At 42.5% G+C, this 24,746-nt stretch overlaps 1 protein-coding gene across 8 annotated transcripts in view; it reads left to right on the top strand.

Annotated features, from left to right (window-relative positions):
- Positions 1–24,746, top strand: part of LOC134226671 (myb-like protein Q) — a 571,978-nt gene that overhangs the window by 399,644 nt on the left and 147,588 nt on the right. Inside the window, exon 1 of one of the 8 annotated variants that reach the window (XM_062707596.1) lies at positions 7,442–8,193. The exons of the other annotated variants lie outside the window; for them this stretch is intronic. The gene's annotated coding sequence lies outside the window, so the exon portion shown is untranslated. Of the gene's footprint in view, positions 1–7,441; positions 8,194–24,746 lie in introns of those variants that run through there. 8 annotated transcript variants of the gene reach the window in all.

The raw sequence follows: 24,746 nt of genomic DNA on the forward strand, positions 1-24,746 counted from the left end.
ATTTATGTCTATCTCTCTCTTTCTTCCACGAAATACATTTTCGTGATTATAATCGAAAAACTCGGATTTTCCACCTAGCGGTAACATTACTTGAACGGATAATATTGTTGACTACCGTTTCATAAAAAAATTAGGCACTTTTGACTGACACATCAAATGATCATCTTCGCCTCAATGATCATCTTCCCCCCATATGACGGTACTCAAATTAATTCATGAAAAAAATGTTACTTAGGTCCTTTTGAAAAGTTAAGCGAGTATTCTTTGGTTGTTTGTTTCCAAATGTCAAACGCATACTGCATTGCAATGTTGTTGGAACATTGATCACAATTCGAACGTTTTTGACATTTTGATGCAACTTTTTCGTGATTTGATGTTTTTCCAATGCCCTTAATTAAACTGAATAAAAACAAGGTACTTTTTGGAAGATGTTGCGTGTGCTACTTGGGTGGGTTCGATTCCTAGTGCCGGTCTAGGCATTTTTTGGTTTGGAAATTGTCTCTTCTCTGGTAATAAAAGTATCATCGTGTTAGCCTCATGATATTTTTTATTTATTACCAGACTAAGGCCGGAGTAGCCTGTGCAATACGTAGAAGTATTCTCCATTCAGCTCGGTGCATGGCTGCACGTCGCATGCACGTCGTCCTACACCTGATCGATCCACCTTGCCCGCTGTGTACCTCGCCTTCTTGTTCTCGTCGGATCGTTGTCGAGAACCATTTTCACCTGATTACTGTCCGACATTCTGGCTACGTGCCCGGCCCACCGCAGTCTTCCGATTTTCGTGATGCGAACGATGGATGGTTCTCCCGACAGCTGATGCAAATCGTGGTTCATTCGCCTCCTCCACGTACCGTCAACCATCTGCACCCCACCATAGATGGTACGCAGCACTTTCCTGTCAAAAACTCCAAGTGCGCGTTGGTGCTCCACGAGCATCGTCCAGGTCTCGTGTCCGTAGAGTTATCGGAGTAGCAACTACGAATTGTGCGGTCATAATTGTGAGGGTAAGATATAACTTGCGAAATGGGCAGTTTACCATTAGTATGTGTTTAGTTGGCAGATAACATAATCTCCCGTATAAAGGCTGCCTTACACCTCGGGAAAATTTTCCGCCGGAATTTGGTCCCCGTGTATTTTAAAGGGGGCCGGGATTTTTATTTTCCGTGCCCAAATTCCGAAAACATCGCATATGCAAAAATACATGGGGAAAAAATCCGCGTTTAAGGCCAAAAAAAAAAAGCCTTTAAGGCCACCTTACACCTCGGGAAAATTTTCCGCCGGATTTTGATCCCCGTGCATTTTAAATGGGGCCGGGATTTTGATTTTCCGTGCCCAAATCCCGAAAACATCGCATATGCAAAAATACATGGGGAAAAAATCCGCCAACCAAATTCCCGAGGTGTGAGGCTACCTTAACGGATGATTAAATTTTCATGGTCATCAGATCAGCCCACAGTAGGCCATGCCTCATCCGCCTCAAACAGCCAACGGGTGCGGATGCAAACAAGACCATACAAAATGGACCACATCCAAACCTGGACGCACATTTGGCGATCCTGCCATTTTGTTCCTGGTAGAAAATATGTAAGTACTAGCTGTATGTACCCGGCCTTGCTCGGAGTTGCCAGTTTAATTCGCAGTTTTTTCACCATCGGAATTGGAATAGGTCAAAAGGATAATTGTGTTTTCTTATTGATATTTCATCATTTGATTAAAAGAAGGTAGATTACATTTGAAAACATTGACTGATTTTGAAAATGGGATCAAACCCAAAATCGCTTTATTCCGGGCAAACGTCTATTTCTAAAGAAGGAAAAACATACACCGATGCCTTATTCCGGAAAAACGTCTATTTTTAAAGAAATGATCACATTTACCGTCCAGAAGGAAACACTTTAATCATTGCTTTTCTCTGGGCAAACCATGATTTCGATGAAGTGTTGAGTTGATCGATCCCTGTCATCTTCGCCTTCTTAAGAAAAAGAATGTTTGTTCCAAATTTGGTTGAAATCGGGCAAGGGGTACAGAAGTTATGCTGGAACATTGGATCATTGCATACCTTGCTTTTATTTATTAATCTTGAATCATTATCATATAATTATCATACCTTTTAAAATTTGGAATAAAGGTTACTCGATTATGGATCACTATGCAATTTGATCATTCATAATCATCAATCATTAATCATATCGATCGTTAATCATTAACCATACACATAGTGTGTCAACATTTAATCACGATCGGTAATCGTTAATCATAATCCAACGGTTTTTTTCATTATTCATAATCGTTAATTATTGTCAAAAATGAATTTAATCATTAATCATTATCAGTCATCATTTTCAAATTATAATTCATTAATCATAATCTTTAATCATAGAGTTGAATGATTTAATCATTTAATCTGCTTAGAATTGGTCCTGGGGGTCAGGAGTTACACTGAATTGCCCGTTTTCTAAAGACAACCGCTTTCCCTTTACCCTTCCTCTTTTCTCAACGGCCATTTCACCCCTTTGTTATCTTCTCCTAGGGATAGAAAATGTGTGTACCAAATTTGGTTGAAATCGGTACAGGGTTCAGAAGTTACACTAAATTGCCCGTTTTCTGAACAATACCCTCCCTTCAGACCCCTACCCCTTATCCAAATTTCCCTCCCGTACGATCGGCTCCTCATAGTGAATATGTGTACAAAATTTGATTGAAATCGGTCCTGGGGTTGGGAGTTACACTGAGTTGCTCGTTTTCCAAAGACAACACCTCCCCTATACCCTCCCTTTTTCCAATGACCATCCCATCCCTTTGTTATCTTTTCCTTATGATGTAGAATGTGTGTACCAAATTTGGTTGAAATCGGTACAGGGGTTCATGATTTACTTTGAATTGCCCGTTTTCTAAACAAAACCCTCCCTCCAGACCCTCCCCTTTCCCAAATCCTCCCATATGATTACCTCCTCGTAGTGAATATGTGTACAAAATTTGGTTGAAATCGGTCCTGGGAGTTGAAAATTACACATAATTGTTCGTTTTCTAATCAAAACACCTCCCACCACCCCTCCCCCTTTTCCAAATGACCATCCCACCCCTTTGTTAACTTTCCCTGAGGATACAGAATGTGTGTACCAAATTTGTTTGAAATCGGCAAAGTGGTTCAGAAGTAGTTAGCGAACATACATTCATAGATTGGTTTATATATATATATATATATATATATATATATATATAAAAAAGATATAAGATCTGGTTGGATTCCGAACTGGACTTTTTCAATATCTGTGGTAAGTGGTTTTTAAACTGTTTCAAAGATTGACTTGCATCGGTTTCGGTTTGTGATGCCGAAAGTTGTGTTTGCATCGGTTTCGACTAATGATGTCGATGGCGCTGAAGAGCGGTGAAGAGCGCCGAATTGGCCTGTTTTTGCATCGGTTTCGACTTGGAAAGTCGAAGGCGTTCTGGAAGAACGCCGGAATGATGACCAGTTTTACTTCGGTTTCGGCCCTGGAAGAGCGCCGAATTGGCCTGTTTTTCATCGGTTTCGACTTGAAAAGTCGAAGGCGTGTTGGAAGAACGCCGGAATGATGGCCCGTTTTACTTCGGTTTCGGCTTGGCATGTTTTGTATCGGTTTCGACTTGAAAAGTCGAAGGCGTTCTGGAAGAACGCCGGAATGATGGCCCGTTTCGGTTTTGACTAGTGTTGTTGAAGGCGCTCTGAAAGCCGGATTGGCTGTTTTTTACATTGGCGTCGAAGTCGAAGGCGTTCTGGCAGAACGGAATGATAACCTGTTTTACTTCGTTTTCGGCTATGGAAGAGCGTCGAATCGGCATGTTTTGCATCGGTTTCGACTTGAAAAGTCGAAGGTTCCCTGGAAGAACGCCGGAATGATGGCCCGTTTTACTTCGGTACAAGAGCACTGGATTATTGGCCTCTGTTGCTTTGGATTCGAATTGTAATGTCAAAAATGCTCTGTAAGAGCACCGTATTGATTGTTTTTGGATACAAAATGTAATACATAGTATGTAGAGAGAGCCATTGAAACTGTTTTGGCATGCATTGACGAAGGATATCGAATTGTATTCGGTTTTGAATTTGGATCATCTTATTGAATTATTTCAGTTTTTGCTTGAATCCACAGAAAATGAAAAAAAAACTTCCACATATCATCTTTGTATACACTAACGATATGTAGCCTACAGTGAAAGACATTTTTCACAAACGGTAACTATAATGAACTTGTTCGGGCTTATGATAAAATCCTTTTAAAAAAAACTTCAATTGCGGTGGGTACCGGTGTAGATGGTGCATTGTATGAATTTGTAATGCATGTATGTGTCGCATACATTTCATAACAATATTTTTCAAATAAATTTGATTGCATTTATTACATTCAAGTATGTGTAACCTAGCTTGAAGAGAGCTCCATTGGCGGACTAAAGAATATTTTTTGCAATTAAGTGACATACATGTATTTTGATGAATATGAGTTTCAACTGATATAATATCTGGTATACATATATTTAATGAAAATCCCATTGTGATGATTTTTTTTCTCATTTTTTGATAAGAGAAGAAGGGGAATGTGAGGGTAAGATATAACTTGCGAAATGGGCAGTTTACCATTAGTATGTGTTTAGTTGGCAGATAACATAATCTCCCGTATAACGGATGATTTCATGGTCATCAGATCAGCCCACAGTAGGCCATGCCTCATCCTCCTTTTTCCTCAAACAGCCAACGGGTGCGGATGCAAACAAAACCATACAAAATGGACCACATCCAAACCTGGCCGCACAATAATGCTCATGCTCATGACGACCGTAAGATTTCTTTAAAACGGTTTGTGTGTTTTCACCTTCCTATATTGTAACAGCACAAATCCATATACATATATACAAAACGATCTGAAATGATAAAAATGTCAACATTCCTTCGTTATTCAAGAATATTAAAATTTTAATTGGACATTTGATCCCTCATTAGTTACTCATACTTTATCTGAAAATAGTGGTTAGCCATCGAGTGGCCATTTTTGGCAGCAAATGGAATATTCTGGGTGTGTTGCTACTAGTGGTTGTGGAGGCGCATAAAGAAGTGTAAATCAGACCTTTTCAGGACCACCATATCAAACAAGAAAGCGTTGATGTGAGATGAATTTACGCCAAAGCGAAAGAAATTTTGATAGCAATAATAGCGTCGGAAGTGGCGATGGCCCTCGGCGATAATTGCGGCCAAAAATTCAAACGCAAACTCTGAAACAGCACAAAAAGTGAAATTTCAATAACAAAAGATACATTTTCAAACTTTTTGTATTTTTAATTCAGCAAATTTAATCAAAATCAGAACATTACTCAGCTATTCTGGTGTTTGTAGAAATCGGAATCTTTTCCTTAAGGTTTCAGTCGCTTGGATGGAGAATCTTTTTACGAATCTCTTTATTTTTCGTTCTTTATAAAATTTTGACACTTAGTGGCCATGTTGTTTTCTAATTTCTATAAAATACGAAATAGAGCTCGCCTGTGCAGTGCGCTGTAGAAATCGATCCATTATATTTAGCAAGGTATCGGTACAAGATTTTATTTCACTCATCTTAGGGTCTGTTACCTTCAATCGAAGTTCTCTTAACAAGTTACATTCGACGAGAAAATTGGTCCCGTTACTTCCTACTGAAAGTTGGCCAAAACGATCATTGCATTCCGAAGTTATGTCAGAATCCTTTTTTTTTATTAAAAAAAATCTGCAAAAATGCGGTATTATATAGACGAATGAAAAAATGAAATAAATGGGACTAATAAAACCTATCTACTTAGAATATTATGTTTGACTCCTTTGATGCGTCTTTGCTATTAGTTTCTCTAATACATTAGAAAGGGAAAACGGTGATGAATTCATCAGAGTTTTTTTCATTTGGAATTTATTTCCGTACTACTATTCAACCTTGAATAACACTTTATCCACTAGGTAGAGCTCCTCTCAAATTGAGGCACACGCCTCATAGTTCGTAGCAGTGACACTCTAAATATCCAACGCCCGTCGCAGAGCAAAGTACAAATCCAACCGAATGAGCGAAACTAGGACTCCCAGCCTCCAGTGCACTCGACTTGTTCTTTAGCTTCTGTATTGAAGCAGATACGCGTACCTACCGTTTCAACAGCAGTTTCCATCGCCGTGGTGCTACCCATTGGTTACCCCATCAGAAGGCGGGAAAAACGATTGGGTGTGGGCTGGGCCGCGAAACTATATGCCGCTTTTTCAACCTTCCTTTCCTTCTCCTTCACCATGCGTCCGCACTTGAACCAACAACGCGCCATGATATGAGTCAAGCCACGGTGTTCTACCAGCGTTCAAGCAGTTGATTTGGATCAGTAGTTTGCAATTGTGAATTAGAAGCGGTTCACTTTTTTGATTCGAAGGATTGATTGTTTAGGCTCAACTTAACTTTTGGAAACATTATACAGCAACTAAGAGTTACTTTTTCTAGCAGCGATGAATGCGCAACTACTGTTTTATTTGATCAAGTAGTGATACTACATGAATCCGCCCTAAATAAATTCAATAGCTTGCCATAGAATATTTTTTAAATACATACATGACGGGGCCCTCCTTAGCCGTGCGGTAAGACGCGCGGCTACAAAGCAAGACCATGCTGAGGGTGGCTGGGTTCGATTCCCGGTGCCGATCCAGGCAATTTTCGGATTGGAAATTGTCTCGACTTTCCTGGGCATAAAAGTATCATCGTGCTAGCCTCATGATATACGAATGCAAAATTGGTAACCTGGCTTAGAAACCTTGTGGTTAATATCTGTGGAAGTGCTCAATGAACACTAAGCTGCGAGACGGCTATGTCCCAGTGTGGGGATGTAATGCCAAAAAGAAGCAGAAGAAGAAGAACAAGACTAAAATATTTAAGCTTACTTACAAACGTACAAAAGGATACCATCCTTTTTCTACAAATTAAATCGCATAGGTAGAACAGGAAGCAAAGTTCTTGGTTTTAAATTTCTAAAATATTGTTTGTTTATAATACGTAGCAATTGGACCAGACACAAGAAGGTGGGGTTTGAAATTTATACATCCTTAGGTATATTTCTGTTTTTTTTTCTCATAAAATTTCCATTTGAATGGTCACCAAAACACATTTTTATTACATTTCAACACTACTACATTATCGAAAAAATGCCAAAAGTGATAGGGAGCTTTTAGAAAGTTGTCACAATCCTCAGTTTGGGAACCGTCGAGCTAGGTATCCAACATACAATCCCTTTTTTATCGCACTCTTGCGCGTGCCACTCGAGAATCATTGCGCACCGTGGCGGTCAACTGGCCTCGCACCAAGCTAAGGTTGCGCTGATTTGGCTCCAATCGGTCGCCGTGTCGGTGGTAGCTTTCAATGGTCCAGTACCGGATCAACGTTGTCAGTTTGCGGGTAGTGGGTCGTCGTGTGCGGTTGATTACTAAACGCTCCGGCTCCGGAGCTGATCCGCAAGTGATCCGGTGCGTATCAAGTGGACTCGTTTGGCCATCGTAATTATATGCGTGTTCTCACAGTGATTCAGTAGTTGATGCCGTTTCGGCGACGACGTCCCATAAATCATTAGGAATTTTCACATGTCACTATTTGCAGGGCCTCACTCGGTCAACGGTTGCGCTGTGGTCGTTCGAAAACGAAACAAACCCTACAATCTATGTGGCGGATAGACGATCGGGAAAATTTATGTGTTTATGGTTTAGCATAGTCGTCGAGAGCCACATAAACAGTGAAGTGATTTCGAAACAAGAAGTCAGACCAAATTCAGTAGGTGCGAAATAATTTGTCCACTTTTATCCAGATCTTGAATCGGAACGCGAGCGCGCGTCTTTAGGAGTGCATATTGCGGTAAAAGGCAACCGTCGCTTCGAATACGGGAAGCTATTTTTCAATTCATGAGAGCTTTTCGAACGAACCGGGTGCAGTCGTCGGCGTGGTCTTGCAGCAGGTGTGTGGAATCGGGCAACTCGTGTGGACCGGCTGACCGTTTCCGAATAAATGTATAGAATTGTGGTGAAGGTGTGAATCGAATCGGATCATGTCCGAGGCTAATTGTGCATTCATGCTGCGACCCGAGCGGAAACCCTTTTTGTAAAAGTTTGTTTTGATCCATAGGGTGGTGCTTGCCGTTTAATTTGTGGATAAGTGTCGGGAATTTGACATCAATTGAGTAAGTGTATAGTTCATATTCTTCCTGTTATCCTGATTCTTAGTCAACCTCATACAATGAACAATTACAATCCTTATAAGTAAAACTGGGTTGAGGTTTCGTATTTAAAACACAAACAGATCAAACAAATTGAAGGTTTGTTTTTGCACGCTTCATTTGTAGTACATTGTATGGATACACAAAAAAGTTAAGCATCTCCAATAGAAAAATTTAGATAAAGTTGAAAACACAAAAATTTGATAAATTATGAAAAAAAAACTAAAGCATGGCTCAGAATTAAATCCAGAATGCGACATCTCAATAAGTTCAGCAGCTTAGCAGGATACCTTCAGCTAGTATGCAAAGCAGGGAGCTCTTCCCTACTCAATATTGAAACGACCATCGAGCAAGAGAGGATGTCGAGTTGGAGAGGATTTTTTTTTAATTAGTATAATAAACCGATCCATGTTAAGTAACCCATTATTTATCATCAAGTAAGAAAGATTTCGGCGTATTAATCTAAAAACCAAGCAGATGTGTCCATCAAATTATTCACGACTTCTGCACGATGTCCTATCTTTTGCAGAAAAGAGCTAGCTCCCCACAGTTAAAAACACCTCTCGACATGGTCTGACATGAAAGATCTTCATTCTGACAATTTTAAGCTGAGCTGCTGTCAGATTTCAGATTATTTTTTTGTCGACATCGTCTATTTCTTCATAGAGGTCACGGCAGAAGACTATGTGTCTGCTTCTTCTGTGATGTCCTGCTGGGTTCTAATTTAATGCTTATTTGCAAATTTTATTTCCGCTTAGTGCGTAACCGAATCAGCCCCACTTACATAGCTGAATTTCAGTTGCTATTGGTTTTTTTGAGGGGGGGGGGGTCACCAATAATTAGGGATGAATCGATACAAGTAAATAAGAGTATACTTTTTATTCGATACCATGTACTTTTGAAATCGATGTTTTGACATCCGTTACCAAGTAAGCATCGAATTGAAGTAGCTGAAGCAATTAAGCACCTGATTCAAAGTCTATCAAATATAACAAACATAAATGAACACATTTGTATTTTCTTCGTAATAATCTTTTAAATTTAAATATTTTAACAAATAGATACTGCATTCGTCCTTCTTCCTTCTTCCTTCTTCCTTCTTCCTTCTTCCTGTTTGCTCCTTTCTCTTCCTTTTTCCCTTCCTTCTTCATTATTTCTTCTTGCTTCTTTCTTCATCCTTCTTCTTCTTTGTTTATTCTTCATTGTCATATCATGCTTCGTATTTCATTCTACTCGCTATCTCACTTACCACTTCTCCCCTATCACATATCACGTCTCACCAATAACTTCATACATTATTTCTTATTTGTCTTCTTCTTCTTATTGGCATTACATCCCCACACTGGGACAGAGCCGCCTCGCAGCTTAGTGTTCATTAAGCACTTCCACAGTTATTAACTGCGAGGTTTCTAAGCCAGGTTACCATTTTTGCATTCGTATATCATGAGGCTAACACGATGATACTTTTATGCCCATGAAAGTCGAGACAATTTTCAATCCTAAATTGCCTAGACCGCCACCCTCAGGATGGAATGGCTTTGTAGCCGCGCATCTTACCGCACGGCTAAGGAGGGCCCATTTCTTATTTGTCACTTCTTCAATTTTTGCTTCCCACTACAATTTTCTTACTTTCTTACTACACTAACTCACTATTTATTTATTTATCATCAGACTAAGGCCGGAGTGGCCTGTGCTGCACATAAAAGACTTCTCCATTCAGCTCGGTTCATGGCTGCACTTCGCCAACCACGCAGTCTGCGGAGGGTCCGCAAGTCGTCCTCCACCTGATCGATCCACCTTGCCCGCTGTGCACCTCGCCTTCTTGTTCCCGTCGGATCGTTGTCGAGAACTATTTTCACCGGATTACTGTCCGACATTCTGGCTACGTGCCCGGCCCACCGTAGTCTTCCGATTTTCGCGGTGTGAACGATGGATGGTTCTCCCAACAGCTGATGCAACTCGTGGTTCATTCGCCTCCTCCACGTACCGTCCGCCATCTGCAACCCACCATAGATGGTACGCAACACTTTCCTTTCGAAAACTCCCAGTGCGCGTTGGTCCTCCACGAGCATCGTCCAGGTCTCGTGTCCGTAGAGAACTACCGGTCTTATAAGCGTTTTGTAGATAGTCAGTTTGGTACGGCGGCGAACTCTATTCGATCGAAGCGTCTTGCGGAGTCCAAAGTACGTACGATTTCCAGCCACTATGCGTCTCCGAATTTCTCTGCTGGTATCGTTATCGGCGGTCACCAGTGAGCCTAAGTACACGAATTCTTCAACCACCTTGATTTCGTCACCACCGATAGAAACTCGTGGTGGGTGGCTCACATTGACCTCTCTTGAGCCTCTTCCTATCATGTACTTCGTCTTCGACGTGTTGATGACTAGTCCAATCCGTTTAGCTTCGCTTTTCAGTCTAATGTAGGCTTCCTCCATCCTCTCAAAGTTACGTGCCATGATATCAATGTCGTCGGCGAAACCAAATAACTGGACGGACTTCGTGAAAATCGTACCACTCGTGTCAATCCCTGCCCTTCGTATTACTCCCTCCAAAGCGATGTTGAATAGCAGACACGAAAGACCATCACCTTGCCGTAACCCTCTGCGCGTTTCGAAGGGACTCCAGAATGCCCCTGAAACTCGAACTACGCACATCACCCGATCTATCGTCCCCTTGATCAACCGTATCAGTTTACCCGGAAATACGTTTTTGTGCATTAACTGCCATAGCTGATCCCGATCGATTTTATCGTATGCGGCTTTGAAGTCGATAAATAGAAGATGTATGGACACGTTGTATTCGCGGCATTTCTTGCAATACCTGACGTACGGCGAACACCTGATCTGTGGTAGAGCGTTCACCTATAAATACCGCCTGGTACTGCCCCACAAACTCTCTTGCAATTGGCGTTAGTCGGAGGCATACAATTTGGGAGAGTACCTTGCAGGCGGCGTTCAGCAAAGTGATTGCGCTGTAGTTGCTACAATCCAGCTTATCGCCCTTTTTGTAGATGGGACACACGACACCTTCCATCCACTCCTGCGGCAGAACGTCATCCTCCCAAACCTTGGTAATCACCCAATGCAGCGCTCTAGCCAGTGCTTCACCACCGTGTTTAAATAGCTCTCCTGGTAGTTGGTCAACTCCAGGGGCTTTGTTGTTTTTCAGCCGGCCGATCTCCTCCTGGATTTCCTGGAGATTCGAAGCCGGAAGTCGCATGTCCTGCGCGCGTGCTCCTAGGTTCATTACCATACCGCCACCGTTGTCTGCCATATCGCCATTCAGGTGCTCTTCGTAGTGCTGCCGCCACCTTTGGATCACCTCACGCTCGTTCGTAAGAAGGTTCCCGTTTATGTCTTTACACATATCGGGTTGTGGCACGTGGCCCTTACGTGAACGGTTCAACTTCTCATAGAACTTTCGTGCGTTATTAGCGCGGTACAGTTCCTCCGTTTCTTCACGGTCTCGATCTTCCTGCTGGCGCTTTTTCCTCCGGAAAATCGAGTTTTGTCTGTTCCGCGCCCGTTTGTATCGTGCCTTGTTCGCCCTCGTGCGGTGTTGCAGCAATCTCGCCCATGCTGCATTCTTCTCCTCAACTAACTGCTCACATTCGCCGTCATACCAGTCGTTTCTCTGATCCGGGGCCACCGTGCCTAGTGCAGCGGTTGAGGTGCTTCAATGGCGGATCGAATATCTCTCCAGCCGTCTTCACGAGATGCTGCGCCTGGCTGCTCTTCCGTTGGGAGTGCCACTTCCAGCTGCTGCGCGTAGTCTTGGGCTAGTCTACCGTCTTGTAGCCGCCCAATATTAAGCCGCGGCGGACGACTCCGACGCGTGTTGATCACCGTCGAGAGTTTTGAGCGCAGACATACTGCGACGAGGTAGTGGTCGGATTCAATATTCGCACTGCGGTAAGTGCGTACGTTCGTGATGTCGGAGAAGAATTTACCGTCGATTAGAACGTGGTCGATTTGGTTTTCCGTTACTTGATTAGGTGATTTCCATGTGGCCTTGTGGATATTCTTACGGGGGAAGAAAGTGCTTCGGACTACCATTCTGCGGGAGGCTGCAAGGTTTATGCATCGTTGGCCGTTGTCGTTCGATACGGTATGCTGACTATCCGGTCCGATGACCGGTCTATACATTTCCTCCCTTCCTACCTGAGCGTTCATGTCACCGAAGACGATTTTGACGTCCCGCAGTGGGCATCCATCGTATGTCTGCTCCAGCTGCGCATAGAACGCTTCTTCCTCGTCGTCGGATCTCCCTTCGTGTGGGCAGTGCACGTTGATGATGCTATAGTTGAAGAAACGGCCTTTTATCCTCAGCTTGCACATCCTTGCGTTGATTGGCTGCCACCCAATCACGCGTTGGCGCATCTTTCCCAGCACTATGAAGCCGGTTCCCAGCTCGTTGGTGGTGCCACAGCTTTGGTAGAAGGTAGCCGCTCGATGCCCGCTTTTCCACACTTTCTTTCCTGTCCAGCAGATTTCCTGCAGCGCTACGACATCGAAGTTGCGGGGATGTAATTCATCGTAGATTATCCTGTCGCAACCTGCGAAGCCTAGCGACTTGCAGTTCCATGTTCCAAGCTTCCAATCGTGATCCTTTATTCGTCGCCTAGGTCGTTGTCGATTGTATCGAGTCGTATTAACTTCTATGTCGTTCGTAATAGTTGTTTTTAAAGGCGGCTTATTGGGCCTGCGCAAACCTCCTGTCTCGTCGGTGGGCCATCGTGTCAGGGCTGTTTAGCGTCCCACCTAACACCAGGACTTGGGCTTGTGCGCTTTGAGCGGCACACGGTCGCTTTGGCGGAGCCTACTTGCGGATACATGCAGCTTTTTATAGAGGTTTAACAGGGCCCACTTTCAAACCCCACCACATCCTAGGCAGGCGCCACAACTCGCAGATGGCCTGGGGAGGGATCGTCAAGCCCTTGGACATAGTCCCTGCTGCCCCAAGCCCACTAACTCACTAATCACTACTTAATTCGAACACCAAGTTTCTCACTTCACACTTCTACTTTACACTACTCGCTACTCACTTCGTACATCTCACTTCTCACTCCACACACCAACTATTTCCAATTATTTCCAACTATTCTGCTGCTGCTCGGGGATGTACCAAATCTCCAAAATACATTTCGCGGAATGCACCTTTATTTCTGAAAGACATATCGCGGAATGTACCTTTTCACCGAAAGTCAATCCGGTTTGGATTGTGATTTAAAGCAAGGAAAGATGCTAATGCTTTCTTTGATTAAAGCAAAGATAATGCCTTCTTTATATGGATGCGTCTGCCCGGTATGAGGCGAAAGGTGTTGATAATGCCTTCTTTAAAAGAACACGTCTGCCCGCTATAAGACGAAGGGAAGGGTAATGCCTTCTTTAAATGGATGCGTAGGAGGCGACAGGAGTTGATAATGCCTTCTTTAAAAGTAGACGTCTGCCCGGTATAAGGCGAAGGGAGGGGTAATGCCTTCTTCAAATGGATGCGTCTGCCTGGTATGAGGCGAAAGAAGTTTATAACACCTTCTTTAAAAGAATGTAACGAGCATGTCCGTTCGTTAAATGTATTCGTATTATTATCTTCAGTATAAATTATCCGTATTATTAGATTAGTTTGAACCAGTCTAGTACTGGAAAGTTCACCCACTGCATGAATCTTGTTTCACATTCACGAGTAGCGTCCCACAAGCAATCATTTAAATGAGTTCCTACCCTAGCCAACTCGCACATGCTGTAACCGCCCAAAAGGGATAAGTGATAGCAGCAGATATGAAATTTGCGCGCTTGCTGCTGTACATTGACCCCCGGAGGAATGCATTCAGGGGATATTGAACTTATCCCGAATGGGTCCGCTCTCTCAGATTTAGCGAGCTGGGTGATGTAAGCCTTTCGGCGTAGACTAATCCCCCTCCCTTAAATCTGATCGTTTCGCGAGCGTGGGAATTATCCAACCTTCGGATTTCCTCTCAGGAATTCCCGAAGATTATGATTACGAAGGCAATTAATGCGCACCTTGATCTGAGGAAAAATTGACTTTGATCGATCACTTCGTTCTGGCTAGTGGAAGAGGCAGGAGTGATCGGATTTTTAAGTGTCGCGCCGTGATGTGTGTTTAAAGGTGATTAACATATTAGCTGCTTTAATTTAATTGATTTTTAATAAAGTCTTTCCCAAAATTAGTTGAGTTAGCTAAATACGAGTGCTAAGTTGTTCCGTGTAGCTACTAGTTTTGAGCGTGTGTATAAATTGTGCAGGTAATTTGTCGGTTAATATTGTGTGCATTATGTGTGTGTGCCAATCATGTCGTCGAACGACACCACGTGTTTAATTAGGTTTGTGGCATACTGCGAAACCCCACACATCGCACCCCAAAGTCAACGATCGCTTCTGACCCCACCGTCAGCTACGAGGGTTTTCCCGGAAGTACGTCGACCGGAAGGGGGCTTGCGTACGTTTCATCGCGCCCTAGGCAGAGGTTGCAGTCATCCGCGTTCATCATCGAATTGCGCCAACCACATACAGTTCATCGACGCCGTTGCGTGAAGCCCACGACCGGAGGGAATATCATCTGCGTCGACGTCATCGACGCGAGCTTCGATCAACGGTGCTCATTGAAGGAACGTCCGTTTGATTTTCGAATTCCCTCCACCCCAAGCGCACGCAAAGAAAACTGTGAGTAAATCATGCATGATAGCAAGTAAGTCCATGCGCATGGCTCAATTCCCGCCGCTACCGAAGAACTAAGGCCGATGACATACTGACGCGTCGAGCGATGCGGAACGCGTCCAAGCACTCGTAAAGCAGAATATCAGCAAGAGAAATTCTTTTGTCTTGGACGCGTTCGCGCACGCACACGCGTGAGTATGTCATCGGCCTAACAGTAAGTAGCGTGCCAATACATCTTCCACGTGACTGTCCTTAGCTCAAGCGCTTGCGCTGACAGCCGCGTCTGAGCACACACACGACGACCCAAATGAACACCGCACGCAAAGCACTCAACACACCCGAATGAAGACAGGTAGATAGAGAAAGAGAGTAGTAAGGGAAAGCAAACAGCAGGCCTAGGCAATAGAGTATGAAGAGAAGAAATATATGTATGTAAATGAATATGATACTGTTGGAACACTTGTAATGTTGTGTCGTGTTTGTCCATGCTGGTAGCATAAATGCAGGCGATACTCCTTTCGTAAAAGTCTATCCCGAATGCAATGCGAGAATAAAATTGATTAAATATTAGCATGTTAATCGGTCGTTAATTTATTACTATCATTTATTATATTTTGCTGGGGCGGTTCCCCGAAACAACCACGATTTCTCCCTATTCGTTTCTAGCAGGATTCGCAGGGTTGTTCAGTGATGATAAACGGGCGTAAGTATTGTTTCGTAATCGCCTAATTCCTACGCTTGTAAATCGATTTCCCTTCCCCTTTTCCCTTACATTGTCTTCACCCCCAGTCTTACGTCACCCGATTCGTTCCCTCTCTGAAAACGGGAGTAACTAGACCCATTCCCTGGGGGTCTCAGCGGCCGGGCAGCCCTATATCTGGAAGGTGGTCTCCGAAAGGAGTGGCGCTCAAACCACCTATCTTATTTCCCCGGGAAACGTGCGGGTTGGCGGGTTATAAGAACACGTCTGCCCGCTATAAAGCGAAGGGAGGGGTAATGCCTTCTTCAAATGGATGCGTCTGCCCGGTATAAGGCGAAAGGTGTTGATAACACCTTCTTTAAAAGAACACGTCTGCTTGGTATAAGGCGAAGGGAGGAACAATGCCTTCTTTAAATGTATGCGTCTCCCCGGTATGAGGCGAAAGGAGTTGATAATGCCTTCTTTAAAAGAACACGTCTACTCGGCATAAGACGAAGGGAGGGGCCTTCTTTGAAAGGATGCATCTGCCCGGTATAAGGCGAAAGGAGTTGATAATGCCTTCTTGAAAAGAACGCGTCTGCTCGGAATAAGGCGAAGGGAGGAACAATGCCTTCTTTAAATGGATGCGTCTGCCCGGTATGAGGCGAAAGGAGTTGATAATGCCTTCTATAAAAGATCACGTCTGCCCGGTATAAGACGAAGGGAGGGACAATGCCTTCCTCAAATGGATGCGTCTACCCGGTATAAGGCGAAAGGAGTTGATAACACCTTCTTTAAACGAACTCGTCTGCTCGTCATAAGGCAAAGGGAGGAACAATGCCTTCTTTAAATGGATGCGTCTACTCGGTATGGGGGGGAAGGGGTTGATAATGCCTTCTTTTTTTTTTTTTTTTTTTTTTTTTTTACAAGGGAGAATGCATTTACACTAACCCAGTACACGTGCATTGTAGTTGCCAAACTACCACACGGAAGTGTACTGGAGTGTCGAACTCGACCATACCGGTAATACCGACTAAACTCCCTTGGGCTCCACCATCGTTTCCCCAGGAACTACCTCGCAGTACTACTTCTGGGGGACGGCAGTACTAAGCGTACTCACTCATTATCGCTCACACAGGCACTCGTCCCACGCGAGACTGACTTGGGTGCTCGCACCCCATTCACTCCATTTGAGTCTTACTTGGATGCTCTCCCGGACGCTCCGCTGCCATGCCTCGAGGTGTCAATAGCGGTAACTGCCTGGGCCTACAGATATTGCGCTACGACACTCTGCCTCAGCACGAGCAGATCAATCACACCACTGCCGAAGCAGACCATACGCTACCCTGCCGAAGCAGGGACACTCCCCATGCACCACATGTGCACAACTGTAGGTGTGTGGGTACAACCCACTGCTACCCTGCCGCCGAAGCAGCTTCTCCAAAGACCATTCGCTCCATGTGACCCTTTTTCGGTTGCTCACTCTAACACTCCACTGCAATGCCTCGAGGTGTCGATGGGATACCTCGACTCCTGCCTCAGCATGTGCAGTCCATACTCAGACTTCTGCTGCGCTTTGAGGTGACAATAGCGGCGGAGACACGCTATGACACTCCTGCCTCAGCACAACCAGATCACTCACTCCCTGCCGAAGCAGCTCACGCGCTACCCTACCGAAGGAGGTACGCTCCACAACTTATACTAACACTCCACTGCCATGCCTCGAGGTGTCGATAGCGGTATGTGGGGACTAATCAACGATACTACGCTACGACACTCTTACCTTAGCATGTGCAGTCCATACTCAGACTTCTGCTGCGCTTCGAGGTGGCCATAGCGGCGGCGACTCGCTATGACACTCCTGCCTCAGCACAAACAGATCACTCACTCCCTGCCGAAGCAGCTCACGCACTACCCTACCGAAGTAGGGACACTCCACATGCCAGTTGGCACTCCTCCCTGGGCTTGTGCTTTTGAAGCGGCACACAGTCGCTTTGATAGAGTCCGCTTACGGGCACTTGTGGTTTTGGGAGGATTTTAGCAGAGCCCACTGCTAAATCCCACCACGCCCTAGGCAGTTCTCCTGACTCGCAGACAGCTGGGGAGGGTCGTCAAGCCCTTGGACATCATGCTGTTCCTGCTGTCCCTGCTGCCCCAATAATGCCTTCTTTAAAAGAAGACGTCTGCTCGGCATAAGGCGAAGGGAGGAACAATACCTTCTTTAAATGGATGCGTCTGCCCGGTATGAGGTGAAAGTAGTTGATAATACCTTCTTCAAAAGATCACGTCTGCCCGGTATAAGACGGAGGGAGGGGCAATGCCTTCCTCAAATGGATGTTTCTGCCCGGTATGAGGCGAAAGGAGTTGATAATGCCTTCTTTAAAAGAACACGTCTGCTCGGCATAAGACGAAGGGAGGGGCCTTCTTTAAATGGATGCGTCTACCCGGTATAAGGCGAAAGGAGTTGATAATGCCTTCTTTAAAAGAACGCGTCTGCTCGGCATAAGGCGAAGGGAGGAACAATGCCTTCTTTAAATGGATGCGTCTGCCCGATATGAGGCGAAAGGAGTTGATAATGCCTTCTATAAAAGATCACGTCTGCCCGGTATAAGACGAAGGGAGGGGCAATGCCTTCCTCAAATGGATGCGTCTGCCCGGTATGAGGCGAAAGGAGTTGATAACACCTTCTTTAAAAGAACACGTCTGCTCGGTATAAGGCGAAGGGAGGAACAATGCCTTCTTTAAACGGATGCGTCTCCCCGGTATGAGGCGGAAGGAGTTGATAATGCCTTCTTTAAAAGAAGACGTCTGCTCGGCATAAGGCGAAGGGAGGAACAATGCCTTCTTTAAATGGATGCGTCTGCCCGGTATGAGATGAAAGTAGTTGATAATACCTTCTTTAAAAAATCACGTCTGCCCGGTATAAGACGGAGGGAGGGGCAATGCCTTCCTCAAATGGATGCGATGCGTCTCAAATGGATGGTATGAGGCGAAAGGAGTTGATAATGCCTTCTTTAAAAGAACATGTCTGCTACGCATAAGACGAAGGGAGGGGCAATTCCTTCTTTAAATGGATGTGTCTGCCCGGTATGAGGCGAAAGATGTTGATAATGCCTTCTTTAAAAGAACGCGTCTGCTAAGCAGGCGAAGGGAGGGCCCTGGCGCAATAAACCTCCCATCCTGACCGATGCAAATTGATTGACCTAAAAGCTAAAAAGTTAAAAAATTAAAACCCTTTCTGCCCGACGTTTTAAACTACTAAGGCTATTCACATTTGACTTCATCGCATGTAACTGCCCAAATCTGTTAGGCACCAGTACTTGTACATTAAAGATGAGTGCTAGTCCCAAGCAAACATCTGTTCTGCCGTAATTTGGAAAAGTGACGTAACAGCCATTTTACAACATGCGTGTTTTCTATTTTTCTGTTAAAGAGCTCGATGTGTAGTACTCGTTAACACCATTTTTAGAAAATGGCGTATACGTCACTTTTCAGATTATGGCAGTGTTGTTTCTCTGTGCAAGAATAGCTGATCTGATCATAATGGAGTAGGAACAGTCAAGGCAGTCAAGTAAGCTTAAGCTTGCTTCTCATAGATTCCGTAATTCCCGCTTTTAGCTTTCACAATTGTTTTATGATGTGCTTGCGTTCATGATGTTCGTAAATAATTCGATTTCTCATTGTCCAAATTGCAAGAATGAATCGAAGAAGAATGAATGAATCATGCTTACAGCGGCACACTAGGAGTTAACTTTCTGAAATCAGTATGGCGAAAGGCATCTAAGGTTCGATTTCTCATAAATAAGCACCTTAATCGAAAAAATATTTGGTAGGCGTAGTAACGGACACCTTCCTACATAACTAGTACCAAATAGATTTTCGTGAAAACTGATGTTGAGAAAACCTGCGTTAGATGTCTTTCGCCATACAAATTTCTGGCGGTTAACTCATGCAGGCTATTTGCGCATATAATTACGATAGCGCCTGGGTGTGGAAGCGGCGGGTAGAAAATCAACCACTGCCAATAATTCATTAGTGCTTAAGTAGTAATGAAAGTACGACAGAATCATTGAAGGCGAAGAAATTCAATTCAATTATTGTTACTTGATGACAAATTGAATTTCCTGAATCCGATTAGGTTCAATAGCGTTTCAGTTCCGAACAACGATCGATCCACTTCTGAGCTGAATCCATTGACCCAACTAGGTACAGCAATGGCTAAAACCCACTCCGGAGTTGGGTTTTTCTTGATCCATGTAGGTCCGATTGCGACTCATTATAGAGTTGGATATTCAGAAATCCTTTCTACAAACAATCAGCATTTAAAAGATTTTTTACAGTTCTTTATAAGAACACCACCATAAATGCACTAAAATGCGAAATTTCAAAGTTATCTCATTGTTGGGCAATTATTATGTCCTTGATCTGAACGCCTGTCGAGAAAATTCGTTTGTTTATGCAATAATAACGAAATATTTAAGATAAATCTCAATGTGACGAGTATTTGGAATATGAGTCTGTTTGAGATTTCAGTCAAAACGGTAATTTACATTTAAAAATTATTGTACAGATTTTGGTGGATACTTATACATAATTGAGGGGGTCAAACGCAGTTTTAAGATAAAACATATACAAAATAAAACATATACAAAACGTGAGAAAATTTTTTTTTAAATACTAGTTTTCAGTGAATTTTCACATTTTTTACAAGTAACGTACAAACTGTATAAAAATATAGTCCCAAAGCTCTAACACCAAAGCATTGTTTGCTGTAACCATCTCAAATTTGAGCAAAACGTCACTTATTAATGTAATTACACTCTGCTTCTAACCCCCTCAATTGTAAGGAAATCTAACATTCACCGGTTGGGTGTAGCACTTATTCCAAATATCAGAGCCAATTAATTCTATCTTAATTTTTTTAAATGACTCTGTATTCCAATTGGAACTTTGCGTGCATTTCAACTTGGTGCTGCTTAAGCATTTCCACATATATTGAAGGCTTTCCTATGATTGCAATTGCGTTTTCCTATGCCCAAGAAGTTAAGAATGCTTTTATCAACCGACAACAACCGATAAGCCAAACTACGTGTTTTAGATAAGTGAAAAAGAGTCAAAATTAAATTCCAACTGAATTCCAAGGTACTAAACCTATGAGAGCAGCAAAATTTGATCGCGTTTTGTTTAAATCAGAACAATGTCACTTAGCCCATGAAATGTGGATTTGTCTGACCCACAAATCACTAAAACAGCCACTTTAGGTCAACACTTTCCAAGCACGTTCCAAGCCATGTTTGATTGCACTGCAACCCTACAGAGCTGCTCGCCTACTATTCGATCATGCTCCAATTAGCATAATGCACTTTTTTTAACCATTTAAAACCAGCTCGTTGACTGTCAACGGTGTTGCATGCCCACCACTCCGGAAAGACCTCCTTCGGCTTTGGAAACCATTCGGCTGCAGGTTGGCCAGAGGGCGAGTGGGTTGGCGCCAGTGCTTTCAAATTGCTCTCAAGTGCCACTTTAGTAGCCCTCACAAAGAGACTCTCGAAAATTTACCAAGTACGGTTAAAGCGGTGGTGTTTTTCTTTCCTGTGGTTAGTGACGGCCAACTTAACGTTTATGTGGCCACCGCCACCGAAAGATATGTAAGAGGAAAATTAAATTAGCTAGGAAATTTGTACCTCAGTACGTTGCCTGGTTGCTTGCCCATTGCTCACCTCTCGCGCGTTGATCGGTTGATTTGTTTCTAGAAGCCCTGCTAACAACCAGCACCCCCAATACGATGACGATACGAGTGGCAGCAGTGTGGCAAATCAGAAGGAAAACGGGTAATTACTTACAGCACTCTCTTAACAGTCACGGAATGTCACCATTCATAATCGGTTAGCAAACCAAATATTTTCAACGAATTATAGGATGGAATGCAAAAGTGCCATAAGACGAGTTTGTACAATCCCATTGAAATTCCACCACTGAAGACACTAAAGACACTGAAGACGGCCTTACTGTTGAGGTCGAAATACGTATCTGTCAAGATACAATTAAGTGGTGGAATTTCAATGGGATTGTACAAACTCGTCTTATGACAAGTGAAGACATTCCACTAAAAAGCTCAAAATAATTTTCTTAATGCAAAAGTGACTGGTTGTCTATTAACATTAACAGTTTTGTTATTATTGACATACGGATAATAAGATAAAAACACAAGTAAGATCATAGGGGAAATGAGGCCAATATAAGCCCTCTAGCCAAACCTCTGTATCTGCCGGTGATTTTTTAAATGTATTTCCGATGTGTACCAACATTTTAACACAGTAATCATTATATGGCCCCGTATATTTCGTGAAAGACCTACAATATTTGAATAAAATGATTTTAAATTTCCCCGCGAATGTCGCCGAATGTCTACGAATGAGAAAGTTTTAGGTGTATTGGCTGCGGATTGAATTGTTTGAATAAGATTTTTATTCATGCGTATCCGTAGAATTACTGTGATGTACAATAAATTATATTTTAACTTCCTTCGACGTCCGAGGCCATCCATTCCTTGAGTTCAGGACTTGAAATCTACAGGTGCCAAAAAATCGTTTTTCAGTACTCAAAGCTTCAATTTACATTCAATTATATCCATTACACCTCCTGGGAGGTCAATGGATATGGTAAGACAGTTTTGAGATATTCTGAGCAATCCAAACTGTCCTTGAGTTCGGGCCTTGAGATCTACAGCTGCTCAAAAGCTCTTTTCGGTACTCAAAGCTTCAATATGAATTCAATTACACTTACACAATTACACCATTACACCAGCAGTTCTCAACCTGGGGTGTATCTTCGCTGGCTCCAGGGGGTACCTCGAACAAAAATGCGTAATGGCGGATGTATAACAGTTTCAGTAAAAATAATTGATAATATTTTAGTAAGGCCGTTACAAATATTTAATTTAAACTATGTCCTACTGGTCTCCGGAAGGTCAAGGGCCCCCCCCTGGGGGGGGGGGAGGAATTAAAAATAAATAAATAATAAAATGGAAAAAATCAATAAAACTCCTCGGATTTCCCCCTGTCATAAGACGAGTTTGAACAATCCCATTGAATTCCACCACTTAATTGTATCCTGACAGATACGTATTTCGACCTCAACAGTAAGGCCGTCTTCAGTGTCTTGTACTTGACTCGACTTAGTACTTAGTAGTAGTCGAGTCAAGTACAAGACACTGAAGACGGCCTTACTGTTGAGGTCGAAATACGTATCTGTCAGGATACAATTAAGTGGTGGAATTCAATGGGATTGTTTAAACTCGTCTTATGACAGATGAAAGCATTCCACTAAAAAGCTCAAAATAATTTTCTTATCCTCGGATTTGTTAAATAATGTTTTGAAAATCCTCAAAATCATCCAATTTTTTTTTAGTTTCCCCCTCAAAATTTAATTTTTGGGCAAAAAAATCTGAAGGGGGGGAGACATAATTGTTTTTAAATATTTGTATCGGCCTAATTTTTAATTCTAAAACTTTGTATTGTACATGTCGATCAGTAAATCAAAAATTTTTGAATCCTGCCTACTCCATGTATGAGAAAGGCTGTGGGACACGTACAAAAGATCATAAGGACAAAACGTCGAATAAATAAATTTTCAAAATCTTCAATGCAATCTAACAGATTGAAACAAAATGTAAAAAAAAAACCCAGATTAATCCACCTAGCGGTGATGATGCCTTTCTCGCTCGTTCAAAATGGTTGATAAACATATATGAAAAGTCTAAAATAACAATTGGTGAATAAGACTTATTTTTCACATTTTCACATTCTCGTAAATAAAGATAGATAAATAAAGATAGATTGAATTGAAAATTCACATTTGTTTATACACATTGTAATAATTGCTGCCGAATGCAATTTGTTGCAAGCAAATCGGATGAGGTTAAGTGCCCTGAAAATGTGATGAGGTTGAGCAATTGCACAAATCGAGTTTCAGACATAGTATAAAAATTTGTATTTTGGCCATAACTTTTGAGCCCATTCCCCAGTTCGACCTGATTTTTAATGTGAAACAATGGGACACGATTCCCGTTTAAATAATCGGTTCAGGATAAGATTTCGACAAATGAGTTAGATTTTTTTGCACACACACGCACACACATGCACATACACACACTTCTTCTGAAAATTCCGTTTTGAAGCCAGAATCCAGCTGAAATTGTTGTTTTGAATAATATGATTCTTCATATAGATAAAAATTCAGTTGACCATCCCCGTCAAAAATTGTATTTCGTTTCATTGTTTCAGTCGATTCTTTGGCTTATTTAAGGTCAACTTTCCCAAAGAAAATATGGGTTCTTTGAAGCCTCTAACTATTAAATCGAAAACAAAAACCAGCCGCTGCAAACTTATAGGCCTGGAGACACTTGCGCTTCGTCGGACTAATCTGCAAAGGCTGTTTGTTTTTGATATTTTGAAAAATGTCGTGCAGTGTCCATATTTATTGCAAAACGTTACGTTTTACGCTCCTTCTCGGCATCTGCGTGAACGCGATCTTATCATGATTCAGCGTCACAGGACGTCATATGGTTTTAACAACCCTCTGGAAAACTGTTTCCGGTCGTTTAATAGTGCAAGTGCTGTTTTTAATTTTAATGTGTCTAAACTAGTTTTTAAGAATAGAATAAGAAATATTAGATAAGAAGCAGTCTGAGGAGTTTTTTATAATTCAAGACGAAGAAATAAATAAATGAAAGCGAAATAAAAAAACGAAAACGTGTGCACGTGTTAACCGACCTGAAAAAAATCACTCGATGTTCGTTCAAAATCGGGCCAATATTAAAAAACAGCACTTTTTCGATTTTTGTTTTAAATTTAAAAAATACTTAAGCGAATAAAAATTTTTGACGGGAAAGGTCAATTTTTGCTAATGAGTAGTTCCGTTTTAGTCATTATCATTCAAACACTTTTCAACAAGATTTATGAATTTGATCTGATTTAAAAAAAATCTGTTCAGAATTCTACTGGGGTTGCTTTTTTTTAGATGGAAAGCATTTCGCAGTAATTATGAATGTATGGTTAAAATTGATTATTTTGATTTCTAAACTGATCCAAAACTATTTATCAGATCACTCTACAGGTAAACTATCCAAGTACAAAATCTGATAGATTACGCGTGACAGAGCT

Source organism: Armigeres subalbatus, chromosome 3 (assembly GCF_024139115.2).
Source record: "Armigeres subalbatus isolate Guangzhou_Male chromosome 3, GZ_Asu_2, whole genome shotgun sequence".
NCBI classification, from domain to species: domain Eukaryota; kingdom Metazoa; phylum Arthropoda; class Insecta; order Diptera; family Culicidae; genus Armigeres; species Armigeres subalbatus.